Here is a 26,398-nt window from a genome sequence, read left to right on the forward strand (position 1 = left end):
TGTCCAGCAAGGTCAGAGCCCACGTCAGATTCCGAAGCCGCGTTCTCACTATCTGGGGCATATCGATGCGCCGTTAAGGCTGCGACTTTCTTCTTGGCAAACTGCGGTCTCTTTGGCGTAGAGTCGTCCCGCTGATCCCCTTCACTTCGCGTGCGGGGCTGGCCACGTCCTTGCTGGCCACCCCTGCCCCTGCCGCCCCCTCCACCACCGGTTGACGGAGCCGATGAGTCCTGAAAGGAACGAGGAGAGCGTTGGTCAGAAGCCTGAAATCTCTCAGGCGATTTAATCGTCGCGCGATCGCGCAAATCATAAACTCGATCTGACTGCGCAGGCTGCGAAGGTGCAGGACCAGAAACCTGTGTCTGCTGTTGTTGTTGCTTACCCTGCTTCTGCTTTTTTGGCCAATTTTGTTTTTTGGACTTGGGTTGTCCACCCGTTTCCGAAGACTGTCCCTGGGGCTGCTTCCTCTCTTTTTCAGAAAAAGCTTTTAAACCCTTAGAAGTGCGGCCAACCATTTTATAAGCCGCCACAATAATCCTTGCCAGCTGACGGGGTTTCTCGGCCTCGGGAATTAACGCCAGAGCATTGGCCACCTGAAAGTTCACTGCATCCCCCTTGACATTTGCAAGGATAAGACCGCAAACCGTCTCAAACGAGCCGCTCAGGCGCATACCCAATTCAACCGCCGACTCCGGTCCGTGATCATCCTGAACACGTTTAAGGACCTCAGAAAGGTTTGACACAGACGGGGTGCCATAGCACCTCGAGTAAACCGCTGCAAAAGTCTTACCCCATGTTTCACAGTCAGCAAGTTCAGGGGCTAAATCTTTCGGTAAACTAAGCGTAAGAATCCGGTGTTTTTCACCCGGAGTCGTATTAGGAAACACAGCCTCCAGCTGGTCGAATTTCTCGGCAAGCCAGTAAGGAAAATCATTCTTATTCTCTGGCTTTCTGCCCATAACGGAATTCACCAAGACAGGACTGATTTTCAAACCAGCCTGTTCCGCTCGAAGCTGCGCACCTGCGGGGGCTGCGCCATGAATATTACGACCAATGTAATGAACAAGCGCTCTAATCACTCCAACCGCGACATCATGAAGACGCCGCAGGTCACCCACATTACAAGTGGCGCGATTAGGATGAGGAGTAAATCCACCCAAAGCGGGCCAATTTGTGCCCGGAATGGACAAAGGACCTAACCTCGAAGCCGTTAAAGAATGGGGTAGGGCGCCACCAAACCAAACTCCGTGCTGCCAAGCGTCAATAGGTACTTCCAGTGCCCTGTACGGAGCATAAGCCGCCGGTACATCCGAGGCAGTGTATGAATGGAAGACACCCGAATTAGCGTCCACTGCCGGAAATGTCACCCAGGAATAAAACAATTCGTACGGGTACGCATGTTCCGCACTCACCACTAGAACCACAGCCAAGCCTTCCGCAGGTACATTATATGCCCGCAAGTGGTCGCGAACCGCGACGCGGCTATGCTGCGCTATGTCCACGGCCATGTTAGCACAGGAAGTGAAAAAAGAGACAAAGAGCACTATGTAGCACAACTGGGTAGTAATTCAAAGAAACCGTTTTTAGAAAAATTCAAGCTTGAAAAGACCTATTTTCAAAAATAGGTAGGTTTTCCGACACCACCGTTTACCGGAAACGGGAATGAAGGTGTCAAGGTATGAATGATATACTACTCGAGTGTCATGAAATAAGGCCAACCAAACCGTTGGGCGCCATGTAGCAGGGTTTCCGTTCTCCCACAGAACTGTGCATAGAGATCTAGAACCTCAGTGAGTTAGGATGATCCAAAACTCATCTCAGTGTCAGAAATCCCCTTACCTAGCTAGCTACAGTGTCTCATGGATCATTATGGAATGATCCATGTCTTAGACAAACCAGAACATGAACTTTAGAATACCTCAGGAATCGTGGAACACATGAACACTCTTTCGTTATATAATCATTTCAAACCAAAACTGAGAGTCAAAGAACACAAGTGCAAGTTTGAAATATTTATTATTCAATGCAAAGTTCTCAAACGCAGTATCTTGTGTAATACCAAAATGCAGATTATAAAAATCAGAGTCAGCAGCATAGTCACTAATCCATAGTAAGCAAAAGGTGCTAGCATGTTATAATGCAAATTCTATAGAAATCTATATCACCTATATTTCGCGCACCCTATCTAGCATATTATTTTATATCTAAGAAGGTCTCATTCGGGCTTTAGCAGGGCGGCCCCATACCTCTCAATGTCAGTAGGAGCAGATCACATCAACAGCTACCAGCTCTCTTCATGCGCAGCACCAAGTGTCTACGTTCATTCCGTGTAACTCTATCTTAAACCCGCGTAGAGCCCAAAATATTGGCATCAACATTATTTGTGTTATGTCTAATGTGGTGCGAGGATCAGGCCTCTCAGCAACCTTGTGTTAGGTTAATTTTAGAGTGTGCAGCTCTCAGTGTGCAGACAGTTGTACCAAGTGTACCAGGCAAAGCTGATAGCATAGAAATAACATATTATTCTCAAATAAACCACCTCACCGCTTCTAGGGTGAAAGCGACAACAACAAGTATGTGTCGGGTGCAAAACTGAAGCTGAAGGAAAAAAGGCTGTTTAAACATGTAATGCACTCATGCTAACTTAACGCAATATATGTAACGAAGTATCCATATGACACAATAGAGGTTAAAGACACAGTGGAAAGAATTTACGATAAAATCCACAAAAGAACATAAAATGCTGTGAAGATTGTTCTGTCTTTTTATCACAGGGAGTTGGCAGGGGGGCTTCAGGGGGGAGAGTACTGTACTCTACATTCCTTCAGATCCATAGAAGCAAACTAAACACCAACTCATCCCGACCGAAATCTGAATACAATAAACCTTTCCCATAGAGTCAGCTCTTGTGTTAGGTACATGGTAATATCATGTGTTTAATACATAGTATAATAATAGCAGACAATATGCTTGCTGGCAGCCTCCTGAAACCTCAGAGCAGTGACAAATCCAGAGATCTAGGTTTTACCAATTTTTTGGTAGAGCTAGTTATCAGATCAGGGGCGCTGAACACTACTTTTTCCTTCCGGAAGGGGAAGTGTTTGGAGTTCCGAGGACCAAGGTTGTAAGCGTGGCGAGCAGAGGATCGCAAGCCTAGAGAGCCGCGAGTGCAGCGGATCACCGCCGCAAGTGCAGGAAAAAAGACAAGCAGCAAGAGCAGCGAGTGGCGTGCCTGGCCAGCGAAGGACCCCGCTGAGCAATTGGTGGATGGGTGGTTAGCGCATCGCCCTCTACCTCGGCGGTGCCGCTACTTAGCCCACTTAGGCTGGAGGGGACACTGTCAAGCGCTAAGCATAAAGATTATGCAATCTCCTAATGGCCAATCTCTGGTATCTAATTCTTTATTTACTCTTCAAAGAATTTTGGAATCAGTTCTATCCCTTTTAGGGAATATAATAGAAAACTCCAACCAGATACTGGATACTCAAATAGGCATGTTGCAATATTTAGTAGAGATGAGAAGGAACAACAACGTAAACATCAATTAATACTAACAAAATGTGAAGAAACATCAGCTGAAAATCCTCACACTCCTAAAGTCACCTCAATAACTGATAACATACTTCCATTGAAGAAACAAACGGCGTCCCAAACGGGTCTGACCATCCGAAAAGAAAAGGCCTAAGAATAACCAATTTTTTTTCCCGTAGGAATCTATTTAAGGAACCAAACAATGATAAAACCCTTCAGTAAGTCATCCCCTATTATCCAATCTTTAATCAGCACTGATCTAAGGACTCACTTGAACCATACAACAATCCCTTGAAATGTAAAAAAGAAACAAAACCCATTGAATACCCTGCTTCAGCTGTTCCTGAGCCAGCATCAACAAAAAAAGGGAAAAATGAGGCAATAAGAACAAGCGGAAAAGGCTTAAGAAAAGAGCAACAAGAAGATTCGTGAAACAGAAGGCTCCGAAGTTAAAGTTTCCGAACCTCCTGAACATAAACTCCAATAGAAGATCAAATAATAAAAACTGCAACAAACACAAATGAAAAGGGGCAGCACAACTTAATATCCAAATCAAGAGCGAACTCCATTCACCTAAAACCTCTGGGTCCAAGTTTTTCCTTCGCAGAGAAAGGCAATGAGCCGCTGGAAACATCGGCTGTTCAACCGGTAGAGCAGATTGGACGCGTGGGCGTTTCGGACCGCCCCCGGCCATCCTCTGCACTCACCCACTGTGACGTCAGACGGCCGGGGGCCGTCAGACGCACGGAAGCGGTTAACAGAGGCTTGAGTATTGCGTTCCGGAACATAGCAGGGAAAAATCAGGAGAAACTAGCAGTAATCCTGGAAGATAGCCTGGGGTATGTCAAGTCAAGTCAAGTCAGTAAATTTATATAGCGCGCTACATACCCAGAGGGTCTCAAGGCGCTTGAAGAGGGTGGGGAATTACTTGTCAAATATCCACGTTTTAAGTTGCTTTCTGAATGGTAGGTGGTTCTGAGTAAGGCGAAGGTAAGTGGGAAGTGAGTTCCAGGTTTTAGCTGCCAGGTAGGAAAAGGATCTACCTCCCATGGTGGTTTTGTTGATGCGAGGTACAGTGGCAAAGGCTTGGTTGGAGGATCGTAGCTGGCGGGAGGGGGTGTAGAAGGACAGTCGTGTGTTGAGGCATTCGGGTCCGATTTCGTAGAGTGCTTTGTGTGCGTGGGTTAGGAGCCGGAAAGTAATCCTCTTATTGACGGGGAGCCAGTGGAGGTTTTTCAGGTGACCAGAGATGTGTTCGTTACGCGGGATGTCTAATATGATCCTGGCTGAGGCGTTTTGGATTCGTTGGAGTTTTTTCTGGAGTTTAGCGGTAGTACCTGCGTAGAGGGTGTTTCCGTAGTCCAGTCGGCTCGTGACCAGAGCATGGGTGACTGTTTTTCTTGTTTCGGTGGGGATCCAGCGAAATGTTTTTTTGAGCATGCGAAGAATGTTGAAGCAGGATGAGGAGACAGCGCAGACTTGTCTGTTCATTGAAAGTGAAGAATCCAGGTTCCGTGCGTGGTCTGTCGGGATGGGTGCTTTTCCAAGGGCTTCCGGCCACCAAGAGTCGTCCCATGCAGAGGGGGATGTACCTAAGATGAGGACTTCTGTTTTATCTGAGTTCAGTTTCAGACGGCTGTGTTTGATCCATTCGGCAACTTCTTTCATTCCTTCGTGTAGGTTAGTTTTGGCGGTGCTGGGGTCATTGGTGAGAGAAAGGATCAGTTGAGTGTCATCCGCGTAAGAGATGATGTTGAGGTTGTGTTGGCGGGCGATGGCCGCGAGGGGGCTCATGTATACGTTGAAGAGGGTGGGACTGAGTGAGGATCCTTGTGGTACGCCACAGATGACTTCAGTGGCCTCGGACTTGAATGGTGGAAGGCGGACTCTCTGGGTTCTTCCGGTGAGGAACGAGGTGATCCATTCAAGTGCTTTTCCTTGAATTCCGATGTTTCTGAGGCGTTGTAAAAGGGTGCTGTGGCAGACTGTGTCGAAGGCTGCAGAGAGGTCGAGGAGGATGAGGGCGACTGTGTCTCCATTGTCCAGTAGAGTTCGAATGTCGTCTGTTGCTGCGATGAGGGCGGTCTCAGTGCTGTGTTTTGCTCGGAAGCCAGACTGTGAGGAGTCGAGGGATTTGTTGGCTTCGAGGAAGGCGGCGAGCTGGTTGTTAACAGCTTTCTCGATGACTTTGGCCGGGAAAGGAAGGAGCGAGATGGGGCGGTAATTTTTGAGTTCGGTGGGGTCCGCTGTGGGTTTTTTCAGAAGGGCGGTGAGTTCAGCGTGTTTCCAGCTTTCCGGGAAGGTGGCGGAGTTGAAGGAGCAGTTGATGACGTCTCGGAGGTGCGGTGCTATGACGGAGTCTGCTTTGTTGAAGATGTGGTGAGGACATGGGTCTGTGGGGGATCCTGAGTGGATGGAGTTCATCAGGCGGATGGTGTCCTCAGTGGAGATTGGGTTCCAGTCGTTGAGGGTGTTCAAGGGGGGAGAATGTTCAGCATATGGTTGGGTGGGTTGGTCCCCGGGTTGGTTGTCGAAGCTGTTGTGGATGTCTGGAATTTTGTTGTGGAAGAATAAAGCCAGGGAGTCGCAGAGGGCTTGAGAGGGGGTGATGTCGTTGGAGTTGGCCGAGGGATTGGTAAATTCCTTGACGATGTTGAAAAGTTCCTTGCTGTTGTGAGCGTTGTTGTCTAGTCGATCCTTGAATGCTGATTTCTTGGCCTTTCGGATTAGTTGGTGGTGTGTGCGGGTGGCGTTTTTGAAGGCGTCCTTGGTGCTAGTGGTTGGGTCTTTTTTCCAGGCCTTTTCAAGGGAGCGGCAGAGTTTCTTGGACTTCTTAAGATCATCGTTGAACCATGAGGCCTTCTTGCTGCCAGGTTTGCTTTGACGTTTTTTCAGTGGTGCTAGGATGTCGGCGCTGTTGGATAACCATAGGGTGAAGTTGGTGGTGGCTTGGTCTGGGTTAGAAGAGTGGGCTGGGGTGTTTAGAAGGAGCGATGAGGAGATCTGGTCGATTGGCGTGCCTGTGGACCGATCGGGTGTTGAGAAGGATGTATTGTAGGTGGTTGGTGTCGGGAATCTGAGGTGTGATCGTAGCGGAGTTGGTGACGGTACCGATGAATTTGCAGGAGTAGCATGAGAATGGACCATGGGTGTGTCCAGGAGCGGCTTGGACGCAGTTGGGGGAACGGCCGGGGTTGAGGGCTAGGAGGGTGGTGGCATCGTAGGTAAAGCGGGAGGGCTGGGCAGCGCGAGGGGCAGGGGGTCTGGCGCTGGGCGCGGTCCAGGCGCGGACGGGCGTAGACGGGCTTACCTTTGGCGCACCTTCGGCGCAGATTGGGCACGGTCGCTGCGCGTGAACGCTGCGCGCGGGAAGAACTGTCATATATGGATAGTGGGGGGGAGGGGCGAGGGCGGCTCAGCTGGGAGGCGGGGCGGGCTCCAGAGGGCGACCACAACAAACAAACATAATGGAGGCGGAGGGGTCAGCAGAGCGGAGCGCTTGTGGAGAAACGCGCAATACCAGTTACAGTAGCAATAGCGCTTTAAATATGCTAAAAGAGTAAAGCGGCAAGCAGGGCAGACTGCAGGCAACAATTAGGAGGCAGTAAATAAAGTAAATGCGGAGCAACGATACCACAGGTCACCAGGGGAGCAGGGGAGCGACCACTCAGCAACCTGTACGAGAAAAGGTAACCTTAAGTAATAAATACTAGACCACATAATATGAAGCCAAGACCGGTTTGGGAGAGTATTAAATTTAAGCAATAAATTTATACAGGGAAGTGGCGATGCAATACAACATCTTAAAACAGGTCTAATAGTGCAAACTACCTCTCCAGGGTGCATCAAGCATTTGCGCAGCACCTTACTCGTGAACCAGGCCCACGGGCGACTGACATGTAACTCGAGAACACTCAACAAAATAAACTCTGCACAAGCATTCCAAAGCGTTCCTTCTTCAGACCCAATAACAAACTTCGAATTAGTTCTAAATAAAAAAGTGCCAACCCTGCAGGATAACTTCAAACTTCGGAGTTCCCAATCAGGAAAACACAAAAGAAAGATCTACGACAAAAGTGCAACTGCACTAAATAAATGAATTCGGACACAATTTCTCAATTTTTCAGAAAATAGACAATAGGAAATCAAAACTTTAAAAAATCGTCGCCGGAGGGAAAAAGAAAAAAAATCGAAAATTCGGCAGGATCAAAAATGGGCTGATATTCAGATTGCAGCCAAACAAAAAAACAATATCGAATACTGGAGCTTCATTGCGAAAGAAACTGCTACAAAAAAATCCCTGCAAACCTCACCAGTTCCACAAACTGAATGGAAATCATAACTACAAAACCTAAACATATTAAATTCAAGGCAAGAAGGTTCGATCCAAGCCTTAAGCAAGCTAGTTGAAAATATTCTTGATAATGTGCTCCTGGACCTCAGCAAATCGAATATCACATAAAAAATTCTAGATCTTCTGCTGCAATGCGTCCGGATCAGATCCCAATAAAAGTACTTCAAAGTAACCCAGAAGAATGGGGTACGTTTTTAGCCCCACCTCTAATCCCACTGCTATGTGACTGGTGAAATCCCAAAATCATGGAAGGCGAGCATCATAATCCCAATCTATAAGAAGGGCTCTCACTTGCTTCCCTGCAATTACCGACAGATCGCCCTGCTGGACGCTACAGGGAAGATCTTTGCGGCTAGTGTCCTGGACCATCTTAAAGATTGGGCGTTTTCAGCTGGATTGATCCCCCTAAATCAAGCTGGGTTCCGACAAAAATACTCTGTAACAGACAACATAGCAGCGTTACAAACAATAATTGACAAATATGTGGTATTAAAATCACAGGTCGTCTACTCACGACTGCATTCGACAGAGTGGATAGACCCACACTCTGGAGTATGCTTAAAAAACTGGGCATCCCAGACAATCTGCTTCATATAATTACATCACTACACTTGGGAAGATGGTGTCAACTACAAATGGGGAAAGAGAAGGGGCTCATTCGTCCAATAGTTACACCAAATGGTCTCAGGCAAGGTTGCCTTTAGCTCCCCTCCTGTTCTCTTTATATCTCAGCGATCTACAGGAATGTTTTACACAGGTCATCATTTTCCCCAAAAGAATATCACTACGCAAAATCCGTATTATGATGTACGCCGACGATATATTAAATCTTACCCCATTCGGCCTACAAAGAAATTTACAAGTACTAGTGCCAAATATAACAAAAAGGAAAATAGATCTGTTCAGAGGAAGAAAACAAAATACAAAATACAACTAGACCATAGGGGGAAAATCCCTAGAAGTGTGAAGGAATACACCTATTTCGCTACTGGGCACAGGAATTTCTCTTCTACAGGTTTTTAGTTCCAAGCTACCACCTATACTTTCTTACGCTCTCGAATACATCCCAATAAGACAATGGCAACAAATACAAATTAAAGAAGGGAAAATACTTTGGAAACTGATTAAAGTGCACCAAGCAGTTCCTGCACAAGCTCTGCTCCTCGACTTAGCTATAGTCAGCTCAAATGCCAAAGGGATTACCGACATTATAAAACGGGCCTACAATCTTGTACACGCAGGACAAGGCACTTTAAGATCGTTACTAAAAACAGAGACTTTTGACTTAGGATTACCAAAGTCGTTTTTTAGTCAAAATCTAGCTATAGCACTTAAATTAACAAACTGTACAAGTGGTCTGCTGAAATCTTGGTCTCTTGCACACTTGAAGCTTTTCCTAAAACATTTAACGCAGAGGATAAGCTACGATCTTAATATCCAACAACGATCTTGATATCCAACATTGCTCTAAATTGCACCATTATGAACCTTTTGAAGGGACAATAGAATATAAACAAGCATTTGCAATGCAACAGGTCTCGCATTAGGAAAGTTTGAGCTATTGGTATTGCAAATATAACATTTTTTATTTATGTGTTGGTTTTGAAAAAAGCGAAATTAATAGCTTTGTCATTTACAATGCCAATACTTTTAACTTTTGCAAATGTGACACCTATAGCATTTGTAACTTTTACGTGACTTAGATGTACTGATATTACAAATAACAATGGCTTTTAATGTTTTTAAATAATTAATACATAAATAACTTTAGTGAAGATTATGTTCGGTGTATTTTATTGTGACGAAAATCCAAGAGCAGAAGTGAAATATTAACATCTTTTTGTGACATTTGTAATAAAGCTTGAAACATTGAGAGAACACATTTGAACCAGTTGTTGTTGAATGGTTGCAGATGATGCTGTGGTGGCACTGAGTGAAGTTTTGGTAGCGACGAGTGATGCTGTGGCGTTCAGTGATGCTGTGGTAGCGCATAGTGATTTTGTGGTACCCCCGAGTGATTTTGTGGTGCCCCTGAGTGATGCTGTGGTGCCCCTGAGTGATGCTGTGGTGGTGCGATAGATAGATAGAGGGAGGGCGATAGATAGATAGAGGGAGGGCGATAGATAGATAGGGGAGGGCGATAGATAGAGTGAGGGCGATAGATAAGTAGACAGAGTGATGGCGATTGATAAGAGTGAGGGCGATAGATAGAGTGAGGGCGATAGATAGAGTGAGGGCGATAGATAGAGTGAGGGCGATAGATAGAGTGAGGGCAATAGAGTGAGGGCGATAGATAGAGTGAGGGCAATAGATAGAGTGAGGGGGATAGATAGAGTGAGGGCAATAGAGTGAGGGCGATAGATAGAGTGAGGGCAATAGATAGAGTGAGGGGGATAGATAGATAGTGAGGGCGATAGATCGATAGTGAGGGCGATAGATAGATAGTTAGAGTGAGGGCGATAGTCTGTGTGTGGTTGTAGGTGCGTGCTTGTATGTGTGTGTGCGGTTAGAGAGGGGTGTATGTGGAAGAGATCAGCACAGCAGAAGAGAACAGGGAGTTAAAGAAGGAGGCAGGGTGGAAGAGAGCAGCAGATCAGCACAGGAGAAGAGAACCGGGAGGTAGAGAAGGGGGCGGGTGGAAGAGAGCAGAAGATCAGCACAGGAGAAGAGAATAGAACATGGAGTTAAAGAAGGAGGCTGGTGGAAGAGAGTAGCAGATCAGCACAGGAGAAGAGAACAGTGAGTTAAAGAAGGAGGTGGGGTGGAAAAGAGCAGCAGATCCGCACAGGAGAAGAGAACAGGGAGGTAAAGAAGGTGGCGGTGGAACAGAGTAGCAGATCAGCACAGGTGAAGAGAATATGGAGTTAAAGAAGGAGGTGGAGTGGAAAAGAGCAGCAGATCAGCACAGGAGAAGAGAACAGGTAGTTAAGGAAGGAAGCGGGTGGAAGAGAACAGCATATTAGCACAGGAGGAGCAGCAGATCAGCACAGGAAAAGAGAACAGGGAGTAAAGGAAGGAAGCGGGTGGAAGAGAACAGCATATTAGAACAGGAGAAGAGAACAGGGAGTTTGAGAAGGAGGTGGGGTGAAAGAGAACAGCAGATCAGCACAGGAGAAGCGAAGAGAACAGGGAGTTAAAGAAGGAGGTCGGGAGGAAGAGAACTTCAGATCAGCATGGGAGAAGAGAACAGTGAGTTAGAGAAGGAGGCGGATGAAAAGGGAACAGCAGATCAGCACAGGAGAAGAGCGCAGGGAGTTAGAACAGCAGGCAGGGAGGGAGAGGGCTGCAGATTAGCAATTGCTGCCAATTTAGCACGGTCACTTAAAAGATTGGTTTGCACCTCTGCCATGATGTGCAGCCAGTAGTTTGTTTTCCTGCCAGGCTGTGTCTTCCATCCTTCCGAGGTTGGTATTTGAAGTACGATTAAAAGCTGGTAATAGCAGTAATGGCTATTTACAGCGCTTACAATCTGCAAACTAGATGGTTTAGGGTAAAAACTAACACAGAAGGTTCTGTGGGTCCATTTTACACCCGGTTAGTACCACATATGTAGACCTGTAAATACTCGAGACAACAGTTTATAATGTAAAAGCAAAAAACTATTTCACTGGTCATGTTTTACAAAATTATATTCTGCTTGATATGTTAAAAACGGTCTTGTGAGTGAAGACGGCGCAGTGCTCAAAAGTGCAAGTATGGAACAAAAGTGATACCCAAATGTATACACAATCATGGATCCATGCTAATTCTTTGTGAGTTAAATACTGAGTAATAAAGCCTCAGTGACATTTCAAATCTTTGCTAAGATTTTGAGACTTCATCACGTCGCAAATTGTGCCATCTATCTCATGTATCTACGGGAGTAGAGAAAGGCCTGTTGGGCACTCGTTAGTGCATAATGGCCCAATCTATGTGTGCGACCTACCTCCAACTCCGTAATAGATACACTTCAGAAAGGAGGTGCCTTCAATGAATGCACTGCACAGTAAAGCAAGCACATTGTCTATTTTCCATCTGGTATTAACCACAACATATTGAACTAAGGGACGCGTATTCTCGCCATTTTCAAAATCATGCAACCGAGCCTCGTGTTGACCACTAAGGCCAAATTGCAACTGTGAGCACGCAGTCTGTGTATGATATGTACTACAGCAAGTCCAACCTATACTCTACTTATGTCTCTATTGTGTTTATACTCTTGGTAACCAGGGCCATCCATGATTATAGAAGCAGCCAACCAGTTATACATGCCAGTTCAGTAATTCCGAACAAAAACGCAACTCAGCTACAAAATAACTTGAATTACAATTATACACTCAAAGATTATATTGTTGCCATCAAAATATCCAAAGATGGTTTAACAGTTCTGGATCTAAGTGCAATGAAATAAAACAACCATTTGGTTACACTTAAGCTATTGGCATTGTAAATGACAATGGCTTTTTATATATCGGTTTTGAAAACCAATATATAAATAAATAGCATTGTCATTTATAATGCCAATGGCTCAAACTTTCACAAATGCGAGGCCTAACTCCATGCAACCTGAAAGGGAGGGGCTGGAGGAGGGGAATGCTGCAGGAGGGCGGCCTATGTGTTTAAGGGAGGTGCTCAGCTGTGCAAGCAGCGTCGACAAAGTGAATACGATGAGCTGCGACTAAAGGGAGGGGCACGGATGCCATTGAAGTGCAAGGACGGCATGGGGTGATTTCACAAAAAAAGCATTTGTTTAAATAGCAGTTATGAGACAGCCACAAAGTGCGCTATACACATGCACGAGAAACTGAAAGCTTTGCTACATACGTGGAAAAAATTTACATAGACTGGTGGTGTAGTGGAAGGATAGTATAGCAGTGCAGGGGAGTCATTGGTAGGATATTTCCCTGCATAGGCAAAGTGGCGTTTTAGATGCCTTCTGCCTTTGTTATGGAGGACATCTGTTGTGTGCTCAAGCAGTGCTACGAGGCTAGTGGCCCTAGAAAGCCATGCAGAAGTAAATGACTTGCCCAGCAGTTCTTAGAGGGGCCGGTGGAATATAGTTCTCATCCTTTGAACACTACAATGACAGGAGAGAGGCGGGCTGCCCGAAAACGCCATACTGACCCGGCCCAGCAGTTTTTCTGTCACCAGGTGTAGTTCTCTACAAAGAAGTGTAGGAGAATCACTCTCAGTTCAGTGACCATTTATTAGCAGATTTATAAAGTACTGCATGCATGTTACCACGTTTCAGTTAGTTCAGAGCACTCAACAGAAAGAAACTACTGCTTGTTGACTGGATGGAAAGTTGGAGTGCAGGCAGAAAATAAACAAGTGTGAAAACCCACAAATCACTTGCAAGAACGAGAAGGATCGGAAAGAAATGTGAATGGAGGAACACCAGAGCATGCGATTCACTCATGGCTAATAAAAGAAAGAAAAAAAAAAAGCTGTGCACGAATGAATAACTACGGCCGACATTTGAAAGCAATGCGGAGATTTCAAAGCACATTCACTAATGCTGATATTTTAAAGCACATATATAAGGCTAATATTTGTAAGCAATGCGGAAATGTTAAAGGACATTCACTAATGCTGAGATTTATTGCCCAGGAGTGTTGCGTGCTTGAATGGCTATTTCAAAAGAAAAATAAAGTGAGCTGTGCACGCCACACGCGTGCTTGTCCCAGCAAAAGAAAATGCGTGCACAAAGTGAATAACAAATGCTTAAATTTCGAAGCACACAGCTAATGTTACCTTTACCTGTGGAAGAATACAAATCCAAAGAAATTGGACAGAGTGAGCAAACTATAGAGTTAATGTTGTTGCTTGCGTGCGTGAATGGCTAATAAAAAAACGAGCTCTCGGCATTGCAATGGTAGGGCGGGGGAGTGCATTCCTTTCAAGTCTGATGCGGGGAGCGGAGGACCGGCAGCCTTTGAAGTCTGATGCTGAGGCACATACAAACTGTGGTGTGTGATGTGGCTGGTGATGATGTGCACGCGCCTAGCTCACATGAACTGTACGCGATCCGCAGCTAGTTAGACTTTTCGGACAGCTTACTATAATCTCGCCTATCAATCCCTTACGAGATAGAATAGGCGAGACCTAAAAAGGGGGGGAATATATTTTCACACCTTAACCACATGGCTGCTGTGCATTTTCCCCTCCTGTGCTGCATGAGGGTCATTCCTACTATTCATGACGAGCTCAGCTCGTCATCAGCACAGCTCCACTGTGCCTCATGACGAGCTGAGGTCGACATGAGCATCGAAGGGGTTAAGTGAGAAAAGAAGGGAATGAGAATAAGAGAAGAGAGAATGTAAAAAACGCAATTTATGATCTAAAATTAACCAATATGACATTCAAAAATGTATTAAGTATTAAGAGGAGAAAGAGAATTGAAGAAGAAAGAAAAGGAGTATAAGAAAGGTAGAAATATAAATATAAAAATAAAAAGCGTACACATTACAAATCTGCAGAGAAATACAATATAAAGTGAGCATTCTTGACAAATGTCACGGTTCTTGAGCGCCAAGAAACTAATCAGTGTTAGTGTGCTTTATTAAATAACTTAATAACATAACATAACTTGATATCTCTGGCAAAATAAAGACCAACCTTTGATACATTATAGGTGTTTGACATACTTGTGACTCTCCATTACATAATATGGGCTCTGTTACAATGCTGCTCATGCTGAAGTTAATGTGATGATCTTTGACATCATTTCAACATAATTCAGGTTATCCCTAGTGCAGTGCTGGAAAATGACTATGATGACAAATGGGGACAAAGGGTAGAATATGTCCATGTATGACAGTTCATGTGCAAAAGGAACAAAAGATGGACGGAATGCTGAAGAATGCTATCAATCACCCCCAGTCACTAAGATCTGGGCTTAATCCATCGTTCTTTTGCTCACTACGCCACCCCAGTTTGGACCCAGCGATATGCAAATCAGAATTGATCCTGTGCCTCATGGGTACAGTCCAGCCCGAACTGCCAAGCCAGGTCCTCCCTGAATCGGAAACAATCATCCTGGGACCTGTTTCAGGCTATCGGCCCACATCAGCCAGGTTAGCTTGAATCCAGTGGCACAGTGAGCATAGGACCCACGTCTGCGCATACCCTACCCACTTAGGTTGGCAAAAGGAAAAAGGAACAAATGACGGACGGAATGCTGAACAATGCAAACATTCAACCCCAGTCAAGAGATCTGGGTTAAATCCATCATTCTTTTTCTCACCATGCCACCCCAGTTTAGACCTGGCCATATGCAAATCCGTCTTGACCCTGTGCGTCATGGGTACAGCCCATCCCGTACTACCAAGCCAGGTCCTCCCTGGACCAGAAACAAGCATCCTGGGACTGGTTTGTTCTTTTTGCATTTGTCACCCTGAGTGGGACCGGTATGCCCAGACGTGGGTACCGTGCTCTCCATGCCACTGGAGTCAAGCTATCCTGGCTGATAAGGGGGTGAAACCCCAAAACCGGTCCTAGGATACTTGTTTACAGTCCAAGGAGGACCTGGCCTGGCAATTTGGGTGGACTGTTCCCATTGGGCGCAGGGTCAAGGCTGATTTGCATATGGATAGGTTTAAACAGGAATGGTATGGAGAGAAAAAGAACAAGGGATTTAGGCCCAGATCTCTGTACTGGGTAAATGTATGACATTGGTCTGCATTCTGTCCCTCAATTGTTCATTTTGCAGGAGTACATGTGAACACTTAGTGAAATTGACAAGCTGTTAGCATTTTGACTCAATTGGGGTGTTGCAAAAGGGAAGTAGATTCAGCTAATTTATCAAAAAAGTCTGCATTTTCAGAAACTGACAAACTGATGTCTCAGTGTCAGGATCCCTCTTCCTAGTAAGTTTGATGCAGATTCAATATGTTTTAAAACAAGAAAATGGAGCGCCAGCCGAGACTTCACGTGGTCCCATTTGTGGAATGCGCGAAATGCTAGGTTAGCAGTCTAGCCTTTTCCAGCGCATGATTGGGAGTCCAGGTGCAGCGCGCGTTCGTTCGGAACTGCGCACTTCACTGAGGAATCCGGCCGCAGAGGTCGCGTCTGAGAGAGTCTTAGAAAATAAGGTTGAAGAAAGAAACGTTTCCAGTCAGCGTAGTGTTTATTTAAACTTCGCTGCCTTGACCTTGGAGTGTCACGAAGACAAAGAGGCTGCAGAGCGTTCAAGGCAGAATTCGTTTTCAAAGCCGAAACCTGAGCTCTGGAAACTGCGTGTCAGCGAAGAACCATTACCCAGAGCCGAGAATTCCAGTCATTAATCCACAGAAGGAGAGAGAGAGAGAGAGAGAGAGACTCATTTGGAGTAGCAGAGAAATTCAGAGCTAAGTGGAGGTTTCCTGTTATCTGTTCAAATTCAAGTGACTGGGTATATATTGTTTAACACCTTGGCTGCTAGGTGTTTTCCCCCCGGTGCTGAACTCATAGATTTCCCATTGTTCATGACGAGCTCAGCTCGTCATCAGCACAGCTCAACCGTGCATGATGACGAGCTGAGCTCGTCATGAGCATGGAAGGGGTTAAGCAGCTTAACCAATGCAAGAAAAGGTACATGAACTGTTTTAATGAATTAAAGACTGGCTCATCAATTGTTGCATTTCGTCTGCTGAACAGTGCTAGGCAGAAGACTTCAAGTATTATCTAGAAAGAGATAGGGACAGTGTTAGAGAGGTTTTCAGTACAGTTAAAGGAATTTACAAGCAGAAGAAAAGAAAACTTACCTGGAGAGTTGAATGAGGTTAATTCGTCTATTCAGGAGAAAACATCCTGTATTAAAGAAGAATATATAAAGAAAAAGAAATATAAGGCCAACGTTTAGACAACACTGGTAGGTGGAGAAAAAACAAGTAGTATAAAATTAGTACAAGTACAGAGCATAGAGCAGGAAAAAACAATAACACATTTATTATTTTACAGAAGTAAGTGGTAGACCTGTCATCTGGAAATACAGAATAGGCAGACCAATCCAAAGCTACACTTCAGAATATAAGAGCAGCAGGTTGTTACAGATTCCTGGGTAGGTGTTACTAGAAAGAGTAATAGGGAAGCCTGAGTAGTTTACAGGTACAGTGATATTATTATCTTGCATGTGTTTAGTATTCCTAGGGTTCTTCGAGAAGCTGATTGGCAAGCTGATTGAAGATTCCTACGGAACTCCAGAGGATCAGGACCAGTCTCTTCTGTTTTATTTCTTTCGTTATTTTATCCAATTTTCCCCTTCCCTCTATCTAATCAGTTAGAGTCATGATATATTTCTGATTCTGATTGGTTGGAAGTGGGAGTCGGAAAGCAAGCATCTTCTGTTCCTTTGCAAGTCTTCAAGAGAATAGAGTTGGTAAGCAAGTGGACTCTGACACTCAGACAAAATTATTGCATTTTTAGAATTAGATTTAAAGCTGATATTTAAGAAATAATGCATGCATAGTTTATGTGAGGCTTATTGCTAAATGTGGTTGCTTGGCATCACTGACCGCTACCCACTGTTTCATTACTTGAGTGAAGGCATCCTAACGACTGGGGATTAATTAAATGGTGAGGAGTCTGCGCTGGAAGCCTGCATCAGAATGTCTAGATTGCTGTAATGATGCTGCTTCTCCCCATTTCAGTGAACTACTTTAACGACCACTGATTTCCATACAACCATTTAGGCTCTGGTTCAGAGTTTGTCCGAATGTTCTAATCCTTGTGTAAAGCTCTGGTCTCTGAAGGCCTGAATTTTGAGTTGGGTGGTATTTAGTGCCCCCGGTAAATACAATGTGTGTTAAATAAGTTATTCTTAGGGAAATTACAACAGAACGAAACCGCAGGAATCCAACAGGGTAAGGCAGTATGGTATTTACTGAGAAATATGGATTCTGGTGTAGTAGGCAGCAAAGTCTGCGAGTTAAACCCCAGCAAACTCAGAATAGATGCTATCTAATGCACCCAATAAAGTCAGATCCCTGTGGTGCCGTACTTATCAGGTGTGATACACCACATCTTCAATCCAACAAACTTGGAACCAGGCCCAGAATGTGGGATGCTTGACCTCAATTGTCTTACCACCGTCTCTTAACCTGCCCATCACTTATCCCCCTACTAGCCCGTCCATCTTCTTATGATGCATTCCCTCTTAGCTGTCCCATGGGCATACACCCTAACAAAACAGAGGAGGGACTTGATACCATAGTTAGCATGCATTGGCAATGCGTGAAGTGACACTATGGGAAATCATGTCTCGGAAAGGGATGCCCCCACCTTCCTACCAGAGAATGGGTCTCTGTCTTTACAGACATATAGGAGATACATGTTGTTATACAGGCTACATGAATCTTAGGCAATATTTATAATCGGTGTATTCACATGTAAACTACATATGCACGTCTCTACTTGTTTGAATGACTTTTGGCAATACACAAACCAACATTTAAATTTAATGCATGTATTCATGAACATTAATTATTTACACATAATGAAAAAATATACACATCTGCAATGCCATTAAAAGGCAGCGATTGCTTAAGAAGCAATGCATGCTCGATTTGTTGCAGGTCAAAAATGTGACAATGTGATTTATTGCCACATCTGTGCTTTACAGAAACAACAAATACATTACTGCACAAATGTTCGTTCTCCGCCATTAACATCCACTTTTAAATGACCTTATTAGCCTAGAGTACAAAACGGGCTGACTCTGGAGTGCATATGCTCATCCAATAAATGCTGATTGCTTGGGGTGTGGTAGTTAACATGTGCAAAACATGCACCTTATTCAGAGTTCAAAACTTGAAACGATGAAACGAACACGCACAAAAAGAATGTTTTTTCCCTGTTCCAAGGTGCACAGCCTCATTTTTGGTACTATTTGCCTTATGATTGCCATCATGTTTTTCCTGACTAAAATCTTACGGGCAAAAGCACCATGTGCGCAATTTACCCCTGAGTTTTAATCCCATTTCCAGTGCGAACACCTGCTTGCATCAGTCTGGAGCCATATATAGCATGAAGTAACAAACAGATATCTGCAGTGGCTGTTCGACCCATCGGGCTGCCTAACTGGAGTTCAGTCACTCGGGGTTACTAAGCCTCGGGGAAAGGATTCATGCAGATGGACACAGTGAAAAGAGACTTCTAGAAAGGCCCGTAGGGCTGGCTGAGACTAAGTCGGTCTCATTTTGCGAGAGCACAGCTTTAATGAGAGAAGTACCTTGAGAATGGAAGTATTCTTAACAGGTCGTTGCCGACAAACTTACGGAGGTATGAGCTCATTCACCTCTTCCCAGGGATCGATTGGGACCCATTTGTAGATGCACAGGGAGGTGTCGACCACTGTCACCCAGCGCTTCTCCCTGTACTGAGAGCAAGAGGCAGGTCAGACGTAAAGCACGCACCACTCATCCGGCCATTCCACTACTGAGGGCCACACACAGCGCAGCCAAAGAACGTCAACTCCGACCTGCGGGTCACGTACAACAGTACTGGGCACCACGCGACCCTCTGCCAGTGCATCCCAGTCCTGTCTTGAGGCACTGCAAATATTGTTACTGAAAACAGCACACAACTCGAACAATGCACCTCTATCCTAACTGCTGCTGTTCCAGTACTGGGTATCACACGCACTGACACACACACACACTGCCTGCGCACCTCAATCCAGACCACATACAGCAGCCGCACTCTCTAGTACGTGGAACCTCATACAGCGCAGCCAGTGCACTCCAATCCTGTCACGAAGCACCGCCAGGTGTACTGTTACTGGACCGCACTCGCAGCTCTACCAATGTACATCCATCATACACTGTAGCACTCCCTGCTATTCCAGCACTGGCAACCACACATAGCAATGCTGAAATACTCCAGCCAAGATCGACGGCGCTGGGAAGCATTTCAAGCCTGTCAAGAGCACTCCTCCACTGCTATCTAACAAGCCTGCACAGAACTTATCTCTGCACCTCTAACCTGAGCTATAGGATCTTTTCTATTCTATTAATGGGAGCCCGACACATCTCTGCGCGTGCATTCAATCCTTGCTCTCTGTGGGTTATTTAGGGGGTTAGCCCTCAGTATCCCCCAAAACACCTCCATGCACGGCTAACTTTCTCGATCACCGCCATCACTTTCTTGATGTCATCTTTGGTCCGGCTTCGGGTCTCGGACCTTGCGGTGCGCCCCGACATTCAGGCTAGACCCCTGCCTTCTGCACTCTTTGTATCAAATCCGCGCCTCGGAGAGGGCCGAGGGTGGCATAACTGCTATAGATTTAATATACAACGCGAGCACTTCATTTTGATGCCACAGAGGTGGGTTTTTTTCGAACCCTCGCGATATATTTTATAGGCCCACACTTTCCCCAACAACGTTTAACAAACACAAAACACCACATTAGCAGGAAGTAAGGCGAAAAAGTTAGAATTAAGAAGAACAGGCCATGAGCGTGCACGCACCCGAAATTCCGGTCTCGGGATGTGCACGCTCATGGCTGTCGTGGGGCGGGACTTCCGTCTTTGCGAGAAGCCAGGGCCCACGGAGTGGATGGTAGAGGAGCGGTGGCAGCAGAAGTCAGGAGTGGCGGCTGAGGCCGCTGATGCGGTAAGTGGGGCTTGGGGGGATTGGCACGTGTGTGTGTGTGAGTGTGAGTGTGTGTGTGTCTGCGCGTGTGTGTGTGTCTGCACGTGTGTGTGTGTGCGTAAGCGCGTCCACAAGACCCTGGTTGGCTCGTGCACCGCTCTGTCTCCCTTGACAGGCAACTCGGTAGCAATAGGTCTCGAGCGAGACCTAACAAGTGCAGCAGTATTCTCGTTTCACTTTAAGGCATGGAGTCAGGCGATGCATTATATTATTTTGGCTTGAGATTCTCCCTTTTAAATCATTTACTTCCAAATGGATTTTTAACAAAAATGCCTGTAGTATATGTGACCATTGTAACAGAGGTGTACAAGAATTGAAGCATGTTTTGTCCGTTTGCCCTAATTCGGCAATGGTAGAAGCCAGAAAACGGTATTTAAAATTATTTCAAACAGATGTAATTGTACAACCATTCAGAGTTTGATTTCACTTCTTAGGTCACCTCCTAATGAACTTGTGTGTTATAATCTGTTTACATTTTTAAAAATCTTTTTTAAATGTATTAGAATGATCAATTACCAATTTTTAAATATCTAATGTATTTTAGCATCTTTTTAGAAATGTGTTGTTCTTAGTAGAGAACTAAATCAAATAAATAAACTTGAAACTGAACACTTCTGGCAAGCCAATATCACCCATAGTTTTACATACATATCTCACCCAGGGTCTGGTAGAGCCCCTATCCAATTTCAGGCAGTCTTCGATGACTGCCCTGTTTACGCTAGCATCGTTATTACTCCAAACACTAACCCATAACAGAAGGAGAGTTCATTTAATGCGATCTATTATGGAGCTTGAGTTCAGAGTATAAAATAAAAGGAGTGCTTGAGATTTAGCAGTTTTCTACAGATTCTGTTCTCTTGCACCTAGATAGGGGCTGCGTTATGAGACCCCCAAACTCAGGCCCAGTTGTGGCAATGGTTATGCACTGCAGTTGGTAGATTCTGACAAAGGGAGAGATAGTAGCCCTTCCATCCCTTTTAGTGAGATTAAAAAGGGAGCTTGCTGGCCTCTCTAGTTTCCTGTGTGCAGTATTTACTTGCAGATGCTAAGAGTTGCTTGCATCAAAGGCCAGCCCTAGGTAACAAAGGTTATTAACTGTGCTTAGCTGCTTGTCACCCAGATGTAATACTGGCACAAATTTCTTGCCTGGGCCAGTCGCCATAATGTGTGACTTTGCTAAATTGGTTTGGTCAAAAGAATTCACCAAATTGCGGAGGGTTTGTAGGGGGAGGGCACGGGGTTCTGGCCAGCATTACAGTGCCGTCTGCATATAATAAAGCCGGTACAGCTGGATTGGCAATTATGGGCACATCCTGGGTAGAGTCTAATAAGGATTCATTCATATCATCTATCTATACTACTATTATAAAGGAAGAACTTTGAGGCTTCGAGGCGGGTAAACTCGGGAACCACAGCGCCAATCCACACACCCGATACATCGTTGGAATCCTCAGGGTGTGCAGACTGACATAGGCTATATAAATTTAAAAAATACGTTATATTTAAAAAATTTACATTTAAAAAAAAGTAGTCCCCTCGAAGTAGCGCCGGCCGCGACCTGCGTGCTGATGTCGTCCAGGAGCACGAGGAGGAGCGGCGTCCAGGAACGCGAGGAGGAGCGGCAGACATGGTGCGGGGGAGGAGCACTGACGAGCGGCACACAGGTGGTGAGCAGCAGCAGACAGGCGGAGCGGCGAGGAGCACTGAACTGAGGAGCGGCGGCCATGGCGCGGGGGAGGAGCACTGACGAGCGGCACACAGGCGGTGAGCAGCAGCGACCGGCGGAGCGGCGAGGAGCACTTAACTGAGGAGCGGGGACTGAGGTAAGGCTCTGGGGGACAATGTCGGGGCAGGCGAGGGTCGGGGCACGCGGAGGACGGGGAGTTACAACAAAAAAGCTCTGGGGGACAATGTTGGAGCAGGCGAGGGTCGGGACAGGCGGGGGACCATCTGGCATAATTGTGCTCAAGCTCCCGACTCCCGCCGGCCGCTCCATACTCTGTGAACTCCTACTCTTATCCCTGCAACCTCTGCTCATCCTCGCATCCCTGCAAACAGAGCACCAGAGCCCCACTTACCCAGAAAGCTCCCCAGTACCTCAGGCGCTGCTGCTGGCCACCACTGCAACACTGGGCCTCTGGCATAATTGTGTGAGGTAAGCCTCCGGAGGACAATGTCAGGGCAGGCGGGGGTCGGGAGAGCCTGATTGCTCCCGGACAAGGTCGGGACGGGCTGCTAGTACTACTATAATAAAGCAAGAACTTTCAGGCTTTGAGGCGGGTAAAATCGGGAACCACAGCACCAATCTACACACCCGATACACCGTTGAAATCGTCAGGGTGTGTAGATGGTTATCTATACTACTATAATAAAGCAAGAACTTTGAAACTTTGAGGCGGGTAAACTCGGGAACCACAGCGCCAATCCACACACCCGATACATCATTGGAATCGTGAGGGTCTGCAGATGGACATAGGCTATATAAATAAAAAAACAACAATATTTTAAAACTTGACGGGGAAAAAAAGTAGTCCCTTGGAAGTAGCGCCGGCCGTGTGCGCTAACGACGTGCGTGCTGACATCAGCACGGGGAGTAGCGGCGGCCAGGAGCACGGGGAGGAGCGGTAAAGTTTGCAGAGGCTGAGGAGCGGTGGCGCCCGCTGTGGGCTTGCAGTGTGGAGCGGTGAAGTTTGGCAGCATGGAGTGGACAGGAGCGGTGACTTGGCAGCTTGGAGCGGACAGGAGCGGTGAATTGAGGAGCGGCGGCGCCCGCGGTGGGCTGAAGTAGGTGAGTGTGGGGAGGCTGAGGAGCGGCGGCGCCCGTGGTGGGCTTGCAGCGTGGAGCGGACATGAGCGGTGAGGTTTGGCAGCGTGGAGCGGACAGGAGCAGTGATTTGGCAGCTTGGAGCGGTGAATTGAGGAGCTGCGGCGCCCGCGGTGGGCTGAGGTAGGTGAGTGTGGGGTTGCAGCGTGCAGGAGTGCGGGGAGGAGCGGTGATGTTTGAGAGCCTGAGCACGGGGAGGAGCAGTTATGTTTGAGAGCCTGAGCGCGGGGAGGAAGGGTGATGTTTGAGAGCCTGATAGCTCCCGCACAACGTCGGGACGGGCTGCTAGTAGGCTATATACATTTTAAAAATAAACGTTATTTAAAAAGTTATCTTTAAAAAAAAAGTAGTCCCTCCAAAGTAGCGCCGGCCGCGACGTGCGTCCTGACAGGAGGAGCGGCGTACAGCGCGGGGAGGAGCAGTGATGATCAGCGCGGGGAGCAGCGGACATAAGCGGCGATCGGAGGGCAGGCAGTGAGGAGCGGCGGCGGGAAGGAGCGCTGAGCGGCGGATGAGGTAGGGTGAAAGCGGAGGCAGAGAGGAGCGGTGAGCGAGCCACAGGAAAAAGAAACGTGTGCAGGTAAGTGGAGAGGGTAGCAAACAGCCCATTACAGGAGGAAAAAGCGGCGGCGGGGACGTGGGCAGTGAGGAGCGTGCAGGTTAAGAAACGTGTGCAGGGTGCCAGCGGACGCGGAAAAAGAAACATGGAGCAGGTAGCAAACAGCCCATTACAGGAGGAAAAAGCGGCGGCGGGGACGTGGGCAGTGAGGAGCGTGCAGGTTAAGAAACCTGAGCAGGGCGCTAGCGGCCGCGGAAAAAGAAACGTGGAGAGGGTGGCAAACAGCCCATTACAGGAGGAAAAAGTTAGAGAAACGTCTGCAGGTGACAAAAAGTGACGTGGGCAGTGAGGAGCGTGCAGGTTAACAAACGTGTGCAGGTTACAAAAGCCTCCAAAAGTAAACATACAGCCATAATACTGCATTACGTCAGGGCGGACGGGGGCCCTAAGCCATTATTGCTCCCGGACAAGGTCGGGACGGGCTGCTAGTTGATATATAAAATAAAAAGTAGCGGTGCCAGTACGCACCCATGGTGAACTCCACTGGACAACGGAAAAGTATCTGAAAGTTTGCCTGTGTGACCTTATTGTACCTTTACGCTTGCGTTTTCATGAAGGTCATATAGAAAATTTACCGACGCAATAGCGCCCCCTTATTTAATTAGCATCAGCCAGAGTTTAGTTCTATTTACACAATCAAAAGTGGCGGAAATATCCATGAAGGCTAGGTACAGTGGACATCGCCTGATGATAGTATACTTACTATCAGATGTAAATTCAGGCACTGATGCACTGTGCCCAACCCCGACGAAAACTGTATTGACAGTTAGTTAGAATACTGTTATCTACAGTCCAAGTGTGCAGCCGGTTAAAAATAACATAACAGGAACTAGGAATATTTGGCTACTGCCTCATCTCAATATTAATCTTTGTTATTCTTTTCTTAGACCCTACTTGTGATCCTGTCAGCACATTCAGCTCAGTATTTATTTGAAGACGCCTTTGATAAGTATTTCTTTGTTTCTTGAAGAACTAAAGGCAAGGCATTGGTTTGTTAAAGCCAAAGCTTTGTTCAAACAAAGGGACTTCAAGAAGTTCTTATTTGGGGTTATAACACTTTGGCTAGAGAGAGCTGGGGATACCGAGGAATCAGAGCAACATTCCTTTGATTTCCCATTACACTGACTGATGTCAAATGTATTCAAACTTGTAGCAAGTTGGGGATTTCCATAAGAATCCTTGGAGTTTGACCCTCCTCTTGTCTGCCACTATAGGACCAGGACCATGGTATCTAATCTCTTTAAAGTCTCATGTATTTCAAGGACTTATAAAATTATGGCAATTGTGGCTACTTTTTCTACAAGGGCTCATGTTTCAGTCTGACTACAAACAATTTTTGAGAAATATTGCCTAAGATGCAGCCATGACTGAAGGCAAATAGGTCTATCTGAAGAAGACCCCAGAGTTGCATGAGTTGACGAAACATCCATATGAAGCGACCAGTCACTCCTGTCTTGTATAAACCTTGAACCCCGCCCACCCCACCCCCAATAATCTATACAGTTTGCCAAACCTGAAAGATATTCTGTGTGCACCATATGTCCCTTTCTAGACATCAATGCCAAATTTCTATGGCTGAATTTGTAAAGCCTTAAGGACGGGTACAGCCTCGTTTACATAACAGACGCCAAGATGCTGTCCTTCCAGAACAGAATGCAACACTCTACCCTGTCCTGAACCAAACTGTTTACAGCAACAGTGCTTCATCGTGTCACGAATTTCCTCCTGTACAACATTCCACATCGAGCTCCCTAATACAATTTGCTTGCATTAGACTCTAACGTGATAACAGGAACCAAGTTTAAGATAGATCTTACATTCAAAGCCTCTATATGGGAGAGCCACAAACCAACCCAATTCCTCCCGGGAGTCTTTGGATAAAGAAAGTAATGCAGAGTATGGGAGGCCCTTTTTTAAACGCAAGGCTTTCAGATTTTGAGCAGCTTCATAATAAAGTGAGGCAGTGAATATGGATTGGATGTGATTAGTAACACTACAATCCTGGCTAACTTCCAAAGGGAAAATCTGCCAAGCTCAGTAATGCCCAAATCTCCTTTATGACTTTAAAAAAACACAAAGGTTACAAGTCCATTATAGTTAGGTTCAAATTTCACTCGTACAAAACCAGTGAATTCAGTTATAGTTACCTGAGCCAACTGACGCCCCTGCAATGCACAGCTTATGACCTCACATATTACATCACTCATGACATGGTCAGTGACATCACTGATGACTCCTCAAATGACATCACTGATGACATCATCCAGTGAGTGTTAGTGCTTTGAAAAAGTTCGCAAACTTAAAGTGACATACTAAGCTACTACAAAGTTAAATTACTATACTTTGTATACTACTACTGAGGAATATTACTTCTAAAATATATTATGCGGGTGACTGTTCGTATGAGAGTGGCTGTATGGGTGTGTGAGTGGCTGTGTGAGTATGACTGATAGTGTGGGTG

General features: G+C 46.0%; 1 protein-coding gene across 2 annotated transcripts in view; it reads right to left on the reverse strand.

The window, feature by feature from the left end:
* Positions 1 to 26,398, reverse strand: part of LOC147725787 (uncharacterized) — a 121,349-nt gene that overhangs the window by 85,964 nt on the left and 8,987 nt on the right. Inside the window, exon 2 of one of the 2 annotated variants that reach the window (XM_086959939.1) lies at positions 16,609 to 16,654. The exons of the other annotated variant lie outside the window; for it this stretch is intronic. The gene's annotated coding sequence lies outside the window, so the exon portion shown is untranslated. The remainder of the gene's footprint in view (positions 1 to 16,608; positions 16,655 to 26,398) is intronic. 2 annotated transcript variants of the gene reach the window in all.

The sequence above is a fragment of the Lissotriton vulgaris genome, chromosome 3_1, assembly GCF_964263255.1.
Source record: "Lissotriton vulgaris chromosome 3_1, aLisVul1.2, whole genome shotgun sequence".
Taxonomy (NCBI): Eukaryota; Metazoa; Chordata; class Amphibia; order Caudata; family Salamandridae; genus Lissotriton; species Lissotriton vulgaris.